General features: G+C 54.0%; 24 non-coding genes across 24 annotated transcripts; 6 read left to right on the forward strand and 18 right to left on the reverse strand.

The window, feature by feature from the left end:
• Positions 1–547: 547 nt before the first annotated feature.
• Trnam-cau lies at positions 548–620 on the reverse strand. Its single transcript has one exon. It is a non-coding gene; the product is annotated as a tRNA-Met (tRNA).
• A 375-nt stretch (positions 621–995) lies between these two features.
• Positions 996–1066, reverse strand: Trnag-gcc. Its single transcript has one exon. It is a non-coding gene; the product is annotated as a tRNA-Gly (tRNA).
• A 340-nt stretch (positions 1067–1406) lies between these two features.
• On the forward strand, positions 1407–1478 carry Trnaa-ugc. Its single transcript has one exon. It is a non-coding gene; the product is annotated as a tRNA-Ala (tRNA).
• A 592-nt stretch (positions 1479–2070) lies between these two features.
• Positions 2071–2144, reverse strand: Trnai-aau. Its single transcript has one exon. It is a non-coding gene; the product is annotated as a tRNA-Ile (tRNA).
• Positions 2145–2717: 573 nt separating this feature from the next.
• Trnam-cau lies at positions 2718–2790 on the reverse strand. Its single transcript has one exon. It is a non-coding gene; the product is annotated as a tRNA-Met (tRNA).
• A 375-nt stretch (positions 2791–3165) lies between these two features.
• On the reverse strand, positions 3166–3236 carry Trnag-gcc. Its single transcript has one exon. It is a non-coding gene; the product is annotated as a tRNA-Gly (tRNA).
• A 340-nt stretch (positions 3237–3576) lies between these two features.
• On the forward strand, positions 3577–3648 carry Trnaa-ugc. Its single transcript has one exon. It is a non-coding gene; the product is annotated as a tRNA-Ala (tRNA).
• A 592-nt stretch (positions 3649–4240) lies between these two features.
• Trnai-aau lies at positions 4241–4314 on the reverse strand. The gene has a single exon. It is a non-coding gene; the product is annotated as a tRNA-Ile (tRNA).
• Positions 4315–4887: 573 nt separating this feature from the next.
• On the reverse strand, positions 4888–4960 carry Trnam-cau. Its single transcript has one exon. It is a non-coding gene; the product is annotated as a tRNA-Met (tRNA).
• A 375-nt stretch (positions 4961–5335) lies between these two features.
• Trnag-gcc lies at positions 5336–5406 on the reverse strand. Its single transcript has one exon. It is a non-coding gene; the product is annotated as a tRNA-Gly (tRNA).
• Positions 5407–5746: 340 nt separating this feature from the next.
• On the forward strand, positions 5747–5818 carry Trnaa-ugc. Its single transcript has one exon. It is a non-coding gene; the product is annotated as a tRNA-Ala (tRNA).
• Positions 5819–6410: 592 nt separating this feature from the next.
• On the reverse strand, positions 6411–6484 carry Trnai-aau. The gene has a single exon. It is a non-coding gene; the product is annotated as a tRNA-Ile (tRNA).
• Positions 6485–7057: 573 nt separating this feature from the next.
• On the reverse strand, positions 7058–7130 carry Trnam-cau. The gene has a single exon. It is a non-coding gene; the product is annotated as a tRNA-Met (tRNA).
• A 2261-nt stretch (positions 7131–9391) lies between these two features.
• Positions 9392–9463, forward strand: Trnaa-ugc. The gene has a single exon. It is a non-coding gene; the product is annotated as a tRNA-Ala (tRNA).
• Positions 9464–10055: 592 nt separating this feature from the next.
• Trnai-aau lies at positions 10056–10129 on the reverse strand. The gene has a single exon. It is a non-coding gene; the product is annotated as a tRNA-Ile (tRNA).
• Positions 10130–10702: 573 nt separating this feature from the next.
• On the reverse strand, positions 10703–10775 carry Trnam-cau. Its single transcript has one exon. It is a non-coding gene; the product is annotated as a tRNA-Met (tRNA).
• A 2259-nt stretch (positions 10776–13034) lies between these two features.
• On the forward strand, positions 13035–13106 carry Trnaa-ugc. Its single transcript has one exon. It is a non-coding gene; the product is annotated as a tRNA-Ala (tRNA).
• A 592-nt stretch (positions 13107–13698) lies between these two features.
• On the reverse strand, positions 13699–13772 carry Trnai-aau. Its single transcript has one exon. It is a non-coding gene; the product is annotated as a tRNA-Ile (tRNA).
• A 573-nt stretch (positions 13773–14345) lies between these two features.
• Positions 14346–14418, reverse strand: Trnam-cau. Its single transcript has one exon. It is a non-coding gene; the product is annotated as a tRNA-Met (tRNA).
• A 375-nt stretch (positions 14419–14793) lies between these two features.
• On the reverse strand, positions 14794–14864 carry Trnag-gcc. The gene has a single exon. It is a non-coding gene; the product is annotated as a tRNA-Gly (tRNA).
• A 340-nt stretch (positions 14865–15204) lies between these two features.
• On the forward strand, positions 15205–15276 carry Trnaa-ugc. Its single transcript has one exon. It is a non-coding gene; the product is annotated as a tRNA-Ala (tRNA).
• Positions 15277–15868: 592 nt separating this feature from the next.
• On the reverse strand, positions 15869–15942 carry Trnai-aau. The gene has a single exon. It is a non-coding gene; the product is annotated as a tRNA-Ile (tRNA).
• Positions 15943–16515: 573 nt separating this feature from the next.
• Trnam-cau lies at positions 16516–16588 on the reverse strand. The gene has a single exon. It is a non-coding gene; the product is annotated as a tRNA-Met (tRNA).
• A 375-nt stretch (positions 16589–16963) lies between these two features.
• Positions 16964–17034, reverse strand: Trnag-gcc. The gene has a single exon. It is a non-coding gene; the product is annotated as a tRNA-Gly (tRNA).
• Between the last annotated feature and the right edge of the window lie 159 nt (positions 17035–17193).

Consider the following 17193-nt stretch of genomic DNA (forward strand, 5'->3'; position numbering starts at 1 on the left):
CGCTGGAAACACGTCGCATGAAGCCACACGCCACTTCTAGGGTCACCGTGTGTCTGCTTCGCCCGTCTATGTTCTGCTGGCGGTCACGAAACAGTAGCTGTACTGCGAGCAGGACGGGAAACAGCAGCACGCACTGCTGAAACTTGAGACGATTCGTGTGGAAAAAATTCCGTTCCGGTTCCGGCAATCGAGCCCGGGCCTCCGGGGTGATAGCCAGGCATCCTAGCCACTAGATCTCACCGGATTTGGGCGTCCGTTCGACGGATCGGATGGTCTCTCGCACATTTCGTGCCGAGGCCCGTGTCGGCACCCTTCTCTCTTTGCGAACGTCATTGCGCATACTGGCTGGCAAGGCGCGCACCTCAAAAGTCTCAGAGCAATGCTTTTGGCTTCATGCTCTACTGGGAGAAGAGGAAAAGGAAAGCTGTCAGTATCAATAACAGGAAGTATAAATTTTCTCTCTGAAGCGTTGAAACGTTGTGGATAACAAACAAGAAATAAGTTCGAGCCCTAGCGACAGCACCACCGTGAGTCACAGAAAATTAAATGCCCCGGGTGAGGATCGAACTCACGACCTTAAAATTATGAGACTTACGCGCTGACTACTGCGCTACCGAGGCACGGGGCGGACCGTTGGTCCTGGGAACTGGGCAAGTAGCGTACCCATTGTTAGACGCAGAGATACACTACTTGGTGGATAACGTGTTCTGTTGCTACACGTGCATTGCCGGCCCAGTTGATTGTGGTGGTGCTGCAGCTTTTGCAACGATGGGCAGTACTCCCCGTCGTTCAAGTTCATTGCCTCGGAGGCACCTGGACACAGCAACTTGTGAGGCCAGGCCGACGCCAGTCCGCAGAACATGACGCGAGCGTCTGAGTGGGGAACCGCGCGTGCTGCGTTCTCGGTTCTTCTCAAGGGAATCCCGCTATACATTCTTGTGGATCGTGCATCTCAAGCGCGCAAGCCACACGGCACCGCGGGAAAAGCAAAACGATGCATCGGCCGTGAATCGAACCCGGGCCGCCCGCGTGGCAGGTGAGCATTCTACCACTGAACCACAGATGCTCAGACCAGTAGCAATCTTTCGCTGCTTCCCGAGCAGATGTCTCGAGATAACGTGGGACTGCCGTCAAGCGCCGTAGCATTCTGTCGAGAAAATGCTGCAGACGCTGAATCCTGCACTGTACTGCCTAAAAATGCCGCCAGAACGCCGTCCTCTGCGTCCTCTTGCGTCGCCGGCGCCGACTCTTGCCAAAGGGTGCGAAATGTGCATGGATACGCCGTGCGAATGCATCTGCATGTGCTCCCCTAGCCTACCTCGTAATGCGCCTAGGGCTACGATCACCTTCGGCCGCTGCCGACTGGCGGGAAGCCGACACAGCGCGGCGGGGGGGCGCCCGGTTGTGCGGTGGTGGTGTAAAGGTCAGCATAGTTGCCTTGCAAGCAGTTGATCCGGGTTCGATTCCCGGCCACCGCAGCAGGCTTTCAGCTTTGCGTATGAGTACTTTTGCCACGCGCCGTTAAATTAATGTTCTTTCTCCCTCTCACTCGCTGCAGACCAGCCTACAGTGTGTCTCGACTTGTCTCGACTTTGCTCAGCTGACGCGAGAGCTGACGCTCTCCAGTCGGCCTATATCAAAACGACAAGCACGAGAAACGACTGAGAGAGGCAGGGAGAGGCGAGGCGGTGGACACACAGCACGCCCCTTCATTTCACGGTGGCGTCTCCCTCACTGAATCGGTCTGCAGCTGCGAAAACAAAGGAGAAAGAAAAATAGGAAGCAAAATTGCCAACAGTACCCTGTGTTCCCATGCGGTCACCCGCCCAAGCACTGACAAGGGCCAAAGTTGTTACACGTCGGCAATCGGGCATTTTCTTTCATTTTCTCTTTGCCGTATGAGAACCAGCGTATTCAACATATTGTGACCATTGCCGAGCGAATGCTGCAGCGCTTCCCGACGAGTCGGGTTCGGATCCTCTGCCAACGTCCACGCAGGGCGATGATCTTTCGGTCATCACACTCGCCAGCTGAAATCGGCGCTGCCTTTTCGTAGTAGTAAAAGCCTACTGGCCCGTGGGGGGATCGAACCCACGACCTTCGCGTTATTAGCACGACGTTCTAACCAACTGAGCTAACGGGCCTCGACGCGGACGGTTGCTCAGCCCTACGCTGGAAACACGTCGCATGAAGCCACACGCCACTTCTAGGGTCACCGTGTGTCTGCTTCGCCCGTCTATGTTCTGCTGGCGGTCACGAAACAGTAGCTGTACTGCGAGCAGGACGGGAAACAGCAGCACGCACTGCTGAAACTTGAGACGATTCGTGTGGAAAAAATTCCGTTCCGGTTCCGGCAATCGAGCCCGGGCCTCCGGGGTGATAGCCAGGCATCCTAGCCACTAGATCTCACCGGATTTGGGCGTCCGTTCGACGGATCGGATGGTCTCTCGCACATTTCGTGCCGAGGCCCGTGTCGGCACCCTTCTCTCTTTGCGAACGTCATTGCGCATACTGGCTGGCAAGGCGCGCACCTCAAAAGTCTCAGAGCAATGCTTTTGGCTTCATGCTCTACTGGGAGAAGAGGAAAAGGAAAGCTGTCAGTATCAATAACAGGAAGTATAAATTTTCTCTCTGAAGCGTTGAAACGTTGTGGATAACAAACAAGAAATAAGTTCGAGCCCTAGCGACAGCACCACCGTGAGTCACAGAAAATTAAATGCCCCGGGTGAGGATCGAACTCACGACCTTAAAATTATGAGACTTACGCGCTGACTACTGCGCTACCGAGGCACGGGGCGGACCGTTGGTCCTGGGAACTGGGCAAGTAGCGTACCCATTGTTAGACGCAGAGATACACTACTTGGTGGATAACGTGTTCTGTTGCTACACGTGCATTGCCGGCCCAGTTGATTGTGGTGGTGCTGCAGCTTTTGCAACGATGGGCAGTACTCCCCGTCGTTCAAGTTCATTGCCTCGGAGGCACCTGGACACAGCAACTTGTGAGGCCAGGCCGACGCCAGTCCGCAGAACATGACGCGAGCGTCTGAGTGGGGAACCGCGCGTGCTGCGTTCTCGGTTCTTCTCAAGGGAATCCCGCTATACATTCTTGTGGATCGTGCATCTCAAGCGCGCAAGCCACACGGCACCGCGGGAAAAGCAAAACGATGCATCGGCCGTGAATCGAACCCGGGCCGCCCGCGTGGCAGGTGAGCATTCTACCACTGAACCACAGATGCTCAGACCAGTAGCAATCTTTCGCTGCTTCCCGAGCAGATGTCTCGAGATAACGTGGGACTGCCGTCAAGCGCCGTAGCATTCTGTCGAGAAAATGCTGCAGACGCTGAATCCTGCACTGTACTGCCTAAAAATGCCGCCAGAACGCCGTCCTCTGCGTCCTCTTGCGTCGCCGGCGCCGACTCTTGCCAAAGGGTGCGAAATGTGCATGGATACGCCGTGCGAATGCATCTGCATGTGCTCCCCTAGCCTACCTCGTAATGCGCCTAGGGCTACGATCACCTTCGGCCGCTGCCGACTGGCGGGAAGCCGACACAGCGCGGCGGGGGGGCGCCCGGTTGTGCGGTGGTGGTGTAAAGGTCAGCATAGTTGCCTTGCAAGCAGTTGATCCGGGTTCGATTCCCGGCCACCGCAGCAGGCTTTCAGCTTTGCGTATGAGTACTTTTGCCACGCGCCGTTAAATTAATGTTCTTTCTCCCTCTCACTCGCTGCAGACCAGCCTACAGTGTGTCTCGACTTGTCTCGACTTTGCTCAGCTGACGCGAGAGCTGACGCTCTCCAGTCGGCCTATATCAAAACGACAAGCACGAGAAACGACTGAGAGAGGCAGGGAGAGGCGAGGCGGTGGACACACAGCACGCCCCTTCATTTCACGGTGGCGTCTCCCTCACTGAATCGGTCTGCAGCTGCGAAAACAAAGGAGAAAGAAAAATAGGAAGCAAAATTGCCAACAGTACCCTGTGTTCCCATGCGGTCACCCGCCCAAGCACTGACAAGGGCCAAAGTTGTTACACGTCGGCAATCGGGCATTTTCTTTCATTTTCTCTTTGCCGTATGAGAACCAGCGTATTCAACATATTGTGACCATTGCCGAGCGAATGCTGCAGCGCTTCCCGACGAGTCGGGTTCGGATCCTCTGCCAACGTCCACGCAGGGCGATGATCTTTCGGTCATCACACTCGCCAGCTGAAATCGGCGCTGCCTTTTCGTAGTAGTAAAAGCCTACTGGCCCGTGGGGGGATCGAACCCACGACCTTCGCGTTATTAGCACGACGTTCTAACCAACTGAGCTAACGGGCCTCGACGCGGACGGTTGCTCAGCCCTACGCTGGAAACACGTCGCATGAAGCCACACGCCACTTCTAGGGTCACCGTGTGTCTGCTTCGCCCGTCTATGTTCTGCTGGCGGTCACGAAACAGTAGCTGTACTGCGAGCAGGACGGGAAACAGCAGCACGCACTGCTGAAACTTGAGACGATTCGTGTGGAAAAAATTCCGTTCCGGTTCCGGCAATCGAGCCCGGGCCTCCGGGGTGATAGCCAGGCATCCTAGCCACTAGATCTCACCGGATTTGGGCGTCCGTTCGACGGATCGGATGGTCTCTCGCACATTTCGTGCCGAGGCCCGTGTCGGCACCCTTCTCTCTTTGCGAACGTCATTGCGCATACTGGCTGGCAAGGCGCGCACCTCAAAAGTCTCAGAGCAATGCTTTTGGCTTCATGCTCTACTGGGAGAAGAGGAAAAGGAAAGCTGTCAGTATCAATAACAGGAAGTATAAATTTTCTCTCTGAAGCGTTGAAACGTTGTGGATAACAAACAAGAAATAAGTTCGAGCCCTAGCGACAGCACCACCGTGAGTCACAGAAAATTAAATGCCCCGGGTGAGGATCGAACTCACGACCTTAAAATTATGAGACTTACGCGCTGACTACTGCGCTACCGAGGCACGGGGCGGACCGTTGGTCCTGGGAACTGGGCAAGTAGCGTACCCATTGTTAGACGCAGAGATACACTACTTGGTGGATAACGTGTTCTGTTGCTACACGTGCATTGCCGGCCCAGTTGATTGTGGTGGTGCTGCAGCTTTTGCAACGATGGGCAGTACTCCCCGTCGTTCAAGTTCATTGCCTCGGAGGCACCTGGACACAGCAACTTGTGAGGCCAGGCCGACGCCAGTCCGCAGAACATGACGCGAGCGTCTGAGTGGGGAACCGCGCGTGCTGCGTTCTCGGTTCTTCTCAAGGGAATCCCGCTATACATTCTTGTGGATCGTGCATCTCAAGCGCGCAAGCCACACGGCACCGCGGGAAAAGCAAAACGATGCATCGGCCGTGAATCGAACCCGGGCCGCCCGCGTGGCAGGTGAGCATTCTACCACTGAACCACAGATGCTCAGACCAGTAGCAATCTTTCGCTGCTTCCCGAGCAGATGTCTCGAGATAACGTGGGACTGCCGTCAAGCGCCGTAGCATTCTGTCGAGAAAATGCTGCAGACGCTGAATCCTGCACTGTACTGCCTAAAAATGCCGCCAGAACGCCGTCCTCTGCGTCCTCTTGCGTCGCCGGCGCCGACTCTTGCCAAAGGGTGCGAAATGTGCATGGATACGCCGTGCGAATGCATCTGCATGTGCTCCCCTAGCCTACCTCGTAATGCGCCTAGGGCTACGATCACCTTCGGCCGCTGCCGACTGGCGGGAAGCCGACACAGCGCGGCGTGGGGGCGCCCGGTTGTGCGGTGGTGGTGTAAAGGTCAGCATAGTTGCCTTGCAAGCAGTTGATCCGGGTTCGATTCCCGGCCACCGCAGCAGGCTTTCAGCTTTGCGTATGAGTACTTTTGCCACGCGCCGTTAAATTAATGTTCTTTCTCCCTCTCACTCGCTGCAGACCAGCCTACAGTGTGTCTCGACTTGTCTCGACTTTGCTCAGCTGACGCGAGAGCTGACGCTCTCCAGTCGGCCTATATCAAAACGACAAGCACGAGAAACGACTGAGAGAGGCAGGGAGAGGCGAGGCGGTGGACACACAGCACGCCCCTTCATTTCACGGTGGCGTCTCCCTCACTGAATCGGTCTGCAGCTGCGAAAACAAAGGAGAAAGAAAAATAGGAAGCAAAATTGCCAACAGTACCCTGTGTTCCCATGCGGTCACCCGCCCAAGCACTGACAAGGGCCAAAGTTGTTACACGTCGGCAATCGGGCATTTTCTTTCATTTTCTCTTTGCCGTATGAGAACCAGCGTATTCAACATATTGTGACCATTGCCGAGCGAATGCTGCAGCGCTTCCCGACGAGTCGGGTTCGGATCCTCTGCCAACGTCCACGCAGGGCGATGATCTTTCGGTCATCACACTCGCCAGCTGAAATCGGCGCTGCCTTTTCGTAGTAGTAAAAGCCTACTGGCCCGTGGGGGGATCGAACCCACGACCTTCGCGTTATTAGCACGACGTTCTAACCAACTGAGCTAACGGGCCTCGACGCGGACGGTTGCTCAGCCCTACGCTGGAAACACGTCGCATGAAGCCACACGCCACTTCTAGGGTCACCGTGTGTCTGCTTCGCCCGTCTATGTTCTGCTGGCGGTCACGAAACAGTAGCTGTACTGCGAGCAGGACGGGAAACAGCAGCACGCACTGCTGAAACTTGAGACGATTCGTGTGGAAAAAATTCCGTTCCGGTTCCGGCAATCGAGCCCGGGCCTCCGGGGTGATAGCCAGGCATCCTAGCCACTAGATCTCACCGGATTTGGGCGTCCGTTCGACGGATCGGATGGTCTCTCGCACATTTCGTGCCGAAGCCCGTGTCGGCACCCTTCTCTCTTTGCGAACGTCATTGCGCATACTGGCTGGCAAGGCGCGCACCTCAAAAGTCTCAGAGCAATGCTTTTGGCTTCATGCTCTACTGGGAGAAGAGGAAAAGGAAAGCTGTCAGTATCAATAACAGGAAGTATAAATTTTCTCTCTGAAGCGTTGAAACGTTGTGGATAACAAACAAGAAATAAGTTCGAGCCCTAGCGACAGCACCACCGTGAGTCACAGAAAATTAAATGCCCCGGGTGAGGATCGAACTCACGACCTTAAAATTATGAGACTTACGCGCTGACTACTGCGCTACCGAGGCACGGGGCGGACCGTTGGTCCTGGGAACTGGGCAAGTAGCGTACCCATTGTTAGACGCAGAGATACACTACTTGGTGGATAACGTGTTCTGTTGCTACACGTGCATTGCCGGCCCAGTTGATTGTGGTGGTGCTGCAGCTTTTGCAACGATGGGCAGTACTCCCCGTCGTTCAAGTTCATTGCCTCGGAGGCACCTGGACACAGCAACTTGTGAGGCCAGGCCGACGCCAGTCCGCAGAACATGACGCGAGCGTCTGAGTGGGGAACCGCGCGTGCTGCGTTCTCGGTTCTTCTCAAGGGAATCCCGCTATACATTCTTGTGGATCGTGCATCTCAAGCGCGCAAGCCACACGGCACCGCGGGAAAAGCAAAGCGATGCATCGGCCGGGAATCGAACCCGGGCCGCCCGCGTGGCAGGCGAGCATTCTACCACTTTTTTTTTTTTTTTTTTTTTTTTTTTTTTTTTTTTTTTTGGCCTCCCAACTCCCCTTATAGCCCTCCTTACTCTCACCAAAATATGCCTTCTTCGGCGAGCTTCATCGCTATATTTGCTGGACTGTCGAACTTCGTGGAACAGTGGTATAACTTAAAACAAAATCATCTTCTGCTCAGTTAGTGTGGTGTCTTCTTCCACAGAAAAATGGAGAACTAAGAAAAATTTTATCGCGGAATTCGTGGACGGTCTTCTTTCCTCCGCTGGTTCAACTCTTCTGCTCGTAGTTCAACTAAACTCATATTCCGCTTAAAAGAAAAATATATTGTCCCTCCTGACTAACGTCAGTCACTCCGATGTAGCAGAGAGTTGTTACAAAACAGGTGTCAACGCAGGACAACAGCACAACATGACAGTTTATGTCGATGTGTGCATCACACGAAAGAAACAGAAATCACAGGAAAGTAATAAAATGAAATCGCGACAGTCCGGAAACAGAATTTAAGAGATTGGAAAAAAAACACTCCTGCAACTATGAATGTTCCACACAAACAGGCTGTATCTTCTAAAATACCCATGAAGTCTTGTGAACAAAATAAAATTCCTCAAAAGTAAAAGGACATTCCTCCCTTGGAGATAAAACCAGAACGACCCGTAGTGTGGGTGTGGCACAAGTCACCAACCATAACGCAAATAAAACAAAGAAAAGAAGGAAAAAGAAAGTAAAAATAGAACGCGTCAGCTCAGTAAATCTCAGTTCAAGGTGTTTGCCGCAGTTCCATTTCATAGCCGTAATCCAAGGCCGCCTTCAAAAAATTCGCAAACAGTTCGCGAAAGTGAACGCAATCCTTCAGTGTCATATACTGGGCCCACAAATAATCCAGGTAAATCACAGTATCAGTGACGGCCATATCGATAAGGGCATAAATCGTATGCCCTAAGATCCAGACAGTGGCGTTATTTTTCGTCCGCGGGAAAGCTTTGAAGTTAGGCACTATCACACGACGAACAGTCACAAGGTGAGGAGGCGTTCGATTAATGTGGGCGACCATTCGTTGACACAGCCGCCATACCGTCGACACCGATGCACACTCAAAACGATGTTCCCGTGTGTCCACAGCACCACATCTACCACAGTTGGCAGAGGGAAGGAGATGAATGTCGGCAAGCCGCTGGTTCGTCGCTAGGGTGTTGTTGACGATCTTAAACCAGAGCGCACTGACATCCGACGGCAACACCGGGTTGTTGATGTTTGCCCACACGTTCACCCATTCCACTGTAGGGTTCCGGAACACCAGTTTATGACGCGGAGGTTGTCCAGTCAGGGCAACGTAGAGTCCGCGGGCGGTCCTGTGTCTGTCGGTAGCCGTTGACAGAGCGTAGCTCCTCGTTAAAAAGTACTCCCGTATGTAGGACATCTTATACGGGATGGCCGCGAGAGAGACGGGCGCCGCTTCAGAGCGTGGGCGGACCACTGAACCACCGATGCTCAGACCAGTAGCAATCTTTCGCTGCTTCCCGAGCAGATGTCTCGAGATAACGTGGGACTGCCGTCAAGCGCCGTAGCATTCTGTCGAGAAAATGCTGCAGACGCTGAATCCTGCACTGTACTGCCTAAAAATGCCGCCAGAACGCCGTCCTCTGCGTCCTCTTGCGTCGCCGGCGCCGACTCTTGCCAAAGGGTGCGAAATGTGCATGGATACGCCGTGCGAATGCATCTGCATGTGCTCCCCTAGCCTACCTCGTAATGCGCCTAGGGCTACGATCACCTTCGGCCGCTGCCGACTGGCGGGAAGCCGACACAGCGCGGCGTGGGGGCGCCCGGTTGTGCGGTGGTGGTGTAAAGGTCAGCATAGTTGCCTTGCAAGCAGTTGATCCGGGTTCGATTCCCGGCCACCGCAGCAGGCTTTCAGCTTTGCGTATGAGTACTTTTGCCACGCGCCGTTAAATTAATGTTCTTTCTCCCTCTCACTCGCTGCAGACCAGCCTACAGTGTGTCTCGACTTGTCTCGACTTTGCTCAGCTGACGCGAGAGCTGACGCTCTCCAGTCGGCCTATATCAAAACGACAAGCACGAGAAACGACTGAGAGAGGCAGGGAGAGGCGAGGCGGTGGACACACAGCACGCCCCTTCATTTCACGGTGGCGTCTCCCTCACTGAATCGGTCTGCAGCTGCGAAAACAAAGGAGAAAGAAAAATAGGAAGCAAAATTGCCAACAGTACCCTGTGTTCCCATGCGGTCACCCGCCCAAGCACTGACAAGGGCCAAAGTTGTTACACGTCGGCAATCGGGCATTTTCTTTCATTTTCTCTTTGCCGTATGAGAACCAGCGTATTCAACATATTGTGACCATTGCCGAGCGAATGCTGCAGCGCTTCCCGACGAGTCGGGTTCGGATCCTCTGCCAACGTCCACGCAGGGCGATGATCTTTCGGTCATCACACTCGCCAGCTGAAATCGGCGCTGCCTTTTCGTAGTAGTAAAAGCCTACTGGCCCGTGGGGGGATCGAACCCACGACCTTCGCGTTATTAGCACGACGTTCTAACCAACTGAGCTAACGGGCCTCGACGCGGACGGTTGCTCAGCCCTACGCTGGAAACACGTCGCATGAAGCCACACGCCACTTCTAGGGTCACCGTGTGTCTGCTTCGCCCGTCTATGTTCTGCTGGCGGTCACGAAACAGTAGCTGTACTGCGAGCAGGACGGGAAACAGCAGCACGCACTGCTGAAACTTGAGACGATTCGTGTGGAAAAAATTCCGTTCCGGTTCCGGCAATCGAGCCCGGGCCTCCGGGGTGATAGCCAGGCATCCTAGCCACTAGATCTCACCGGATTTGGGCGTCCGTTCGACGGATCGGATGGTCTCTCGCACATTTCGTGCCGAAGCCCGTGTCGGCACCCTTCTCTCTTTGCGAACGTCATTGCGCATACTGGCTGGCAAGGCGCGCACCTCAAAAGTCTCAGAGCAATGCTTTTGGCTTCATGCTCTACTGGGAGAAGAGGAAAAGGAAAGCTGTCAGTATCAATAACAGGAAGTATAAATTTTCTCTCTGAAGCGTTGAAACGTTGTGGATAACAAACAAGAAATAAGTTCGAGCCCTAGCGACAGCACCACCGTGAGTCACAGAAAATTAAATGCCCCGGGTGAGGATCGAACTCACGACCTTAAAATTATGAGACTTACGCGCTGACTACTGCGCTACCGAGGCACGGGGCGGACCGTTGGTCCTGGGAACTGGGCAAGTAGCGTACCCATTGTTAGACGCAGAGATACACTACTTGGTGGATAACGTGTTCTGTTGCTACACGTGCATTGCCGGCCCAGTTGATTGTGGTGGTGCTGCAGCTTTTGCAACGATGGGCAGTACTCCCCGTCGTTCAAGTTCATTGCCTCGGAGGCACCTGGACACAGCAACTTGTGAGGCCAGGCCGACGCCAGTCCGCAGAACATGACGCGAGCGTCTGAGTGGGGAACCGCGCGTGCTGCGTTCTCGGTTCTTCTCAAGGGAATCCCGCTATACATTCTTGTGGATCGTGCATCTCAAGCGCGCAAGCCACACGGCACCGCGGGAAAAGCAAAGCGATGCATCGGCCGGGAATCGAACCCGGGCCGCCCGCGTGGCAGGCGAGCATTCTACCACTTTTTTTTTTTTTTTTTTTTTTTTTTTTTTTTTTTTTTGGCCTCCCAACTCCCCTTATAGCCCTCCTTACTCTCACCAAAATATGCCTTCTTCGGCGAGCTTCATCGCTATATTTGCTGGACTGTCGAACTTCGTGGAACAGTGGTATAACTTAAAACAAAATCATCTTCTGCTCAGTTAGTGTGGTGTCTTCTTCCACAGAAAAATGGAGAACTAAGAAAAATTTTATCGCGGAATTCGTGGACGGTCTTCTTTCCTCCGCTGGTTCAACTCTTCTGCTCGTAGTTCAACTAAACTCATATTCCGCTTAAAAGAAAAATATATTGTCCCTCCTGACTAACGTCAGTCACTCCGATGTAGCAGAGAGTTGTTACAAAACAGGTGTCAACGCAGGACAACAGCACAACATGACAGTTTATGTCGATGTGTGCATCACACGAAAGAAACAGAAATCACAGGAAAGTAATAAAATGAAATCGCGACAGTCCGGAAACAGAATTTAAGAGATTGGAAAAAAAACACTCCTGCAACTATGAATGTTCCACACAAACAGGCTGTATCTTCTAAAATACCCATGAAGTCTTGTGAACAAAATAAAATTCCTCAAAAGTAAAAGGACATTCCTCCCTTGGAGATAAAACCAGAACGACCCGTAGTGTGGGTGTGGCACAAGTCACCAACCATAACGCAAATAAAACAAAGAAAAGAAGGAAAAAGAAAGTAAAAATAGAACGCGTCAGCTCAGTAAATCTCAGTTCAAGGTGTTTGCCGCAGTTCCATTTCATAGCCGTAATCCAAGGCCGCCTTCAAAAAATTCGCAAACAGTTCGCGAAAGTGAACGCAATCCTTCAGTGTCATATACTGGGCCCACAAATAATCCAGGTAAATCACAGTATCAGTGACGGCCATATCGATAAGGGCATAAATCGTATGCCCTAAGATCCAGACAGTGGCGTTATTTTTCGTCCGCGGGAAAGCTTTGAAGTTAGGCACTATCACACGACGAACAGTCACAAGGTGAGGAGGCGTTCGATTAATGTGGGCGACCATTCGTTGACACAGCCGCCATACCGTCGACACCGATGCACACTCAAAACGATGTTCCCGTGTGTCCACAGCACCACATCTACCACAGTTGGCAGAGGGAAGGAGATGAATGTCGGCAAGCCGCTGGTTCGTCGCTAGGGTGTTGTTGACGATCTTAAACCAGAGCGCACTGACATCCGACGGCAACACCGGGTTGTTGATGTTTGCCCACACGTTCACCCATTCCACTGTAGGGTTCCGGAACACCAGTTTATGACGCGGAGGTTGTCCAGTCAGGGCAACGTAGAGTCCGCGGGCGGTCCTGTGTCTGTCGGTAGCCGTTGACAGAGCGTAGCTCCTCGTTAAAAAGTACTCCCGTATGTAGGACATCTTATACGGGATGGCCGCGAGAGAGACGGGCGCCGCTTCAGAGCGTGGGCGGACCACTGAACCACCGATGCTCAGACCAGTAGCAATCTTTCGCTGCTTCCCGAGCAGATGTCTCGAGATAACGTGGGACTGCCGTCAAGCGCCGTAGCATTCTGTCGAGAAAATGCTGCAGACGCTGAATCCTGCACTGTACTGCCTAAAAATGCCGCCAGAACGCCGTCCTCTGCGTCCTCTTGCGTCGCCGGCGCCGACTCTTGCCAAAGGGTGCGAAATGTGCATGGATACGCCGTGCGAATGCATCTGCATGTGCTCCCCTAGCCTACCTCGTAATGCGCCTAGGGCTACGATCACCTTCGGCCGCTGCCGACTGGCGGGAAGCCGACACAGCGCGGCGTGGGGGCGCCCGGTTGTGCGGTGGTGGTGTAAAGGTCAGCATAGTTGCCTTGCAAGCAGTTGATCCGGGTTCGATTCCCGGCCACCGCAGCAGGCTTTCAGCTTTGCGTATGAGTACTTTTGCCACGCGCCGTTAAATTAATGTTCTTTCTCCCTCTTACTCGCTGCAGACCAGCCTACAGTGTGTCTCGACTTGTCTCGACTTTGCTCAGCTGACGCGAGAGCTGACGCTCTCCAGTCGGCCTATATCAAAACGACAAGCACGAGAAACGACTGAGAGAGGCAGGGAGAGGCGAGGCGGTGGACACACAGCACGCCCCTTCATTTCACGGTGGCGTCTCCCTCACTGAATCGGTCTGCAGCTGCGAAAACAAAGGAGAAAGAAAAATAGGAAGCAAAATTGCCAACAGTACCCTGTGTTCCCATGCGGTCACCCGCCCAAGCACTGACAAGGGCCAAAGTTGTTACACGTCGGCAATCGGGCATTTTCTTTCATTTTCTCTTTGCCGTATGAGAACCAGCGTATTCAACATATTGTGACCATTGCCGAGCGAATGCTGCAGCGCTTCCCGACGAGTCGGGTTCGGATCCTCTGCCAACGTCCACGCAGGGCGATGATCTTTTGGTCATCACACTCGCCAGCTGAAATCGGCGCTGCCTTTTCGTAGTAGTAAAAGCCTACTGGCCCGTGGGGGGATCGAACCCACGACCTTCGCGTTATTAGCACGACGCTCTAACCAACTGAGCTAACGGGCCTCGACGCGGACGGTTGCTCAGCCCTACGCTGGAAACACGTCGCATGAAGCCACACGCCACTTCTAGGGTCACCGTGTGTCTGCTTCGCCCGTCTATGTTCTGCTGGCGGTCACGAAACAGTAGCTGTACTGCGAGCAGGACGGGAAACGGCAGCACGCACTGCTGAAACTTGAGACGATTCGTGTGGAAAAAATTCCGTTCCGGTTCCGGCAATCGAGCCCGGGCCTCCGGGGTGATAGCCAGGCATCCTAGCCACTAGATCTCACCGGATTTGGGCGTCCGTTCGACGGATCGGATGGTCTCTCGCACATTTCGTGCCGAGGCCCGTGTCGGCACCCTTCTCTCTTTGCGAACGTCATTGCGCATACTGGCTGGCAAGGCGCGCACCTCAAAAGTCTCAGAGCAATGCTTTTGGCTTCATGCTCTACTGGGAGAAGAGGAAAAGGAAAGCTGTCAGTATCAATAACAGGAAGTATAAATTTTCTCTCTGAAGCGTTGAAACGTTGTGGATAACAAACAAGAAATAAGTTCGAGCCCTAGCGACAGCACCACCGTGAGTCACAGAAAATTAAATGCCCCGGGTGAGGATCGAACTCACGACCTTAAAATTATGAGACTTCCGCGCTGACTACTGCGCTACCGAGGCACGGGGCGGACCGTTGGTCCTGGGAACTGGGCAAGTAGCGTACCCATTGTTAGACGCAGAGATACACTACTTGGTGGATAACGTGTTCTGTTGCTACACGTGCATTGCCGGCCCAGTTGATTGTGGTGGTGCTGCAGCTTTTGCAACGATGGGCAGTACTCCCCGTCGTTCAAGTTCATTGCCTCGGAGGCACCTGGACACAGCAACTTGTGAGGCCAGGCCGACGCCAGTCCGCAGAACATGACGCGAGCGTCTGAGTGGGGAACCGCGCGTGCTGCGTTCTCGGTTCTTCTCAAGGGAATCCCGCTATACATTCTTGTGGATCGTGCATCTCAAGCGCGCAAGCCACACGGCACCGCGGGAAAAGCAAAACGATGCATCGGCCGGGAATCGAACCCGGGCCGCCCGCGTGGCAGGCGAGCATTCTACCACTGAACCACCGATGCTCAGACCAGTAGCAATCTTTCGCTGCTTCCCGAGCAGATGTCTCGAGATAACGTGGGACTGCCGTCAAGCGCCGTAGCATTCTGTCGAGAAAATGCTGCAGACGCTGAATCCTGCACTGTACTGCCTAAAAATGCCGCCAGAACGCCGTCCTCTGCGTCCTCTTGCGTCGCCGGCGCCGACTCTTGCCAAAGGGTGCGAAATGTGCATGGATACGCCGTGCGAATGCATCTGCATGTGCTCCCCTAGCCTACCTCGTAATGCGCCTAGGGCTACGATCACCTTCGGCCGCTGCCGACTGGCGGGAAGCCGACACAGCGCGGCGTGGGGGCGCCCGGTTGTGCGGTGGTGGTGTAAAGGTCAGCATAGTTGCCTTGCAAGCAGTTGATCCGGGTTCGATTCCCGGCCACCGCAGCAGGCTTTCAGCTTTGCGTATGAGTACTTTTGCCACGCGCCGTTAAATTAATGTTCTTTCTCCCTCTCACTCGCTGCAGACCAGCCTACAGCGTGTCTCGACTTGTCTCGACTTTGCTCAGCTGACGCGAGAGCTGACGCTTTCCAGTCGGCCTATATCAAAACGACAAGCACGAGAAACGACTGAGAGAGGCAGGGAGAGGCGAGGCGGTGGACACACAGCACGCCCCTTCATTTCACGGTGGCGTCTCCCTCACTGAATCGGTCTGCAGCTGCGAAAACAAAGGAGAAAGAAAAATAGGAAGCAAAATTGCCAACAGTACCCTGTGTTCCCATGCGGTCACCCGCCCAAGCACTGACAAGGGCCAAAGTTGTTACACGTCGGCAATCGGGCATTTTCTTTCATTTTCTGTTTGCCGTATGAGAACCAGCGTATTCAACATATTGTGACCATTGCCGAGCGAATGCTGCAGCGCTTCCCGACGAGTCGGGTTCGGATCCTCTGCCAACGTCCACGCAGGGCGATGATCTTTCGGTCATCACACTCGCCAGCTGAAATCGGCGCTGCCTTTTCGTAGTAGTAAAAGCCTACTGGCCCGTGGGGGGATCGAACCCACGACCTTCGCGTTATTAGCACGACGTTCTAACCAACTGAGCTAACGGGCCTCGACGCGGACGGTTGCTCAGCCCTACGCTGGAAACACGTCGCATGAAGCCACACGCCACTTCTAGGGTCACCGTGTGTCTGCTTCGCCCGTCTATGTTCTGCTGGCGGTCACGAAACAGTAGCTGTACTGCGAGCAGGACGGGAAACAGCAGCACGCACTGCTGAAACTTGAGACGATTCGTGTGGAAAAAATTCCGTTCCGGTTCCGGCAATCGAGCCCGGGCCTCCGGGGTGATAGCCAGGCATCCTAGCCACTAGATCTCACCGGATTTGGGCGTCCGTTCGACGGATCGGATGGTCTCTCGCACATTTCGTGCCGAGGCCCGTGTCGGCACCCTTCTCTCTTTGCGAACGTCATTGCGCATACTGGCTGGCAAGGCGCGCACCTCAAAAGTCTCAGAGCAATGCTTTTGGCTTCATGCTCTACTGGGAGAAGAGGAAAAGGAAAGCTGTCAGTATCAATAACAGGAAGTATAAATTTTCTCTCTGAAGCGTTGAAACGTTGTGGATAACAAACAAGAAATAAGTTCGAGCCCTAGCGACAGCACCACCGTGAGTCACAGAAAATTAAATGCCCCGGGTGAGGATCGAACTCACGACCTTAAAATTATGAGACTTACGCGCTGACTACTGCGCTACCAAGGCACGGGGCGGACCGTTGGTCCTGGGAACTGGGCAAGTAGCGTACCCATTGTTAGACGCAGAGATACACTACTTGGTGGATAACGTGTTCTGTTGCTACACGTGCATTGCCGGCCCAGTTGATTGTGGTGGTGCTGCAGCTTTTGCAACGATGGGCAGTACTCCCCGTCGTTCAAGTTCATTGCCTCGGAGGCACCTGGACACAGCAACTTGTGAGGCCAGGCCGACGCCAGTCCGCAGAACATGACGCGAGCGTCTGAGTGGGGAACCGCGCGTGCTGCGTTCTCGGTTCTTCTCAAGGGAATCCCGCTATACATTCTTGTGGATCGTGCATCTCAAGCGCGCAAGCCACACGGCACCGCGGGAAAAGCAAAACGATGCATCGGCCGGGAATCGAACCCGGGCCGCCCGCGTGGCAGGCGAGCATTCTACCACTGAACCACCGATGCTCAGACCAGTAGCAATCTTTCGCTGCTTCCCGAGCAGATGTCTCGAGATAACGTGGGACTGCCGTCAAGCGCCGTAGCATTCTGTCGAGAAAATGCTGCAGACGCTGAATCCTGCACTGTACTGCCTAAAAATGCCGCCAGAACGCCGTCCTCTGCGTC

The sequence above is a fragment of the Schistocerca piceifrons genome, chromosome 2 (assembly GCF_021461385.2).
Source record: "Schistocerca piceifrons isolate TAMUIC-IGC-003096 chromosome 2, iqSchPice1.1, whole genome shotgun sequence".
NCBI classification, from domain to species: Eukaryota; Metazoa; Arthropoda; class Insecta; order Orthoptera; family Acrididae; genus Schistocerca; species Schistocerca piceifrons.